We start from the raw sequence: 1,210 nt of genomic DNA, 5'->3' as shown, positions 1-1,210 counted from the left end.
AGCGGACTGGCCCATCCAGTCCCCTGTGAGGCTACTTTTGCCCGTCCTGCCGTCGGGATCACGACCTTGCCAGGATCAAAAGTCCTCTAATCAGATATTTTAAGAATTATCGCGTGCAAAATTCATCCTACACCAAGTGAAACCCCGGTATGCAGCCGGGAATGGCACTGCTCCGTTTGTGCTGGAGCACAGGATGCTGAGCGCGGAAGTTCATTCCGTTAAACACATGTTTTTCTACTAATACATCAACTCCTTATAGGTAATTTGTGTTTTCGATGTGTTTTCATTGTATGATGTGCCTTAAACAGTGGTTTTCAGCTCCTGTGTCTCTGGCCAGGAGAACGCTGCGGTGTCCCTCGGGGGAACCTCCCTGAGTCGCGCTGTGATGAGGCTTTCCTCTGCTTGCAGATGGAAAGGTAGGAAGTGTCTGCGTGCTTGCTCATAAAAAGTAAAAGCTTAACCATCTGGGTGTTCTCATCATATTCTTCAACCTCTCCACTGTACTTCGCCCGCCGACAAAGTGCGAGCCGCCGAAGTTCGCTAAACTTCACGCCATCGTGCACAGCATGCATGCATGCAGAACAGTATACATGCGCAAACAGCTTGAGGAACACGGGAAAGCATACAGCGAAGCATGACATGTTGCATCGAACACATGAGGATCATAATGCTTATTGGTTCCACAAACCGTGCAGAAGCAACAGGTAGGACTCAGGCCAGTGTAGCAAAAGCAGCTTATGAAGGCAAGCATGTGCTAACCCCAGAAATAGATTAAGGTCTGTACAGCCATTAAACGAGTGGTGCGTGCTGCACAAGGCCGGCAGGCGCAATCAGAAGTACAGGGGTGTGCATTGAAAGCTTTCAAGCCACAGCCCTATTGATGCAGCGGAAAGGGCGCATCAGACTAAAGTGTAGGCGTGAGCCAAACTGTCTATTCTAAAAGAATGAAAATGCGAATAAGGCACTACGGCCCGCTGTCTTTCTTGCTTGGGATCAGCAACTGGCGAGTGTTAGTGTTGCTTCAAAGGGCAGCCAAGCCAAGGGCCGCAATAGCAAAGACAAGCAGACTCGGGGCAACAGCAGAGGCAGAACCGGTGAGAGATGCCTTGATCTTGTTCCACTGCTCTTCCCTGAGAGCAATTCGCCATCAGAAGAACAACTCACAAGAGTGTATTCGCACCCAAGCACCCAAACATCCAGCTCTGTACGC

This window comes from Eimeria mitis, genomic scaffold, assembly GCF_000499745.2.
Source record: "Eimeria mitis Houghton genomic scaffold, Emh_scaff6871, whole genome shotgun sequence".
In the NCBI taxonomy this organism is placed as follows: Eukaryota; Apicomplexa; class Conoidasida; order Eucoccidiorida; family Eimeriidae; genus Eimeria; species Eimeria mitis.
Note: the sequence above shows the minus strand (reverse complement) of the source record.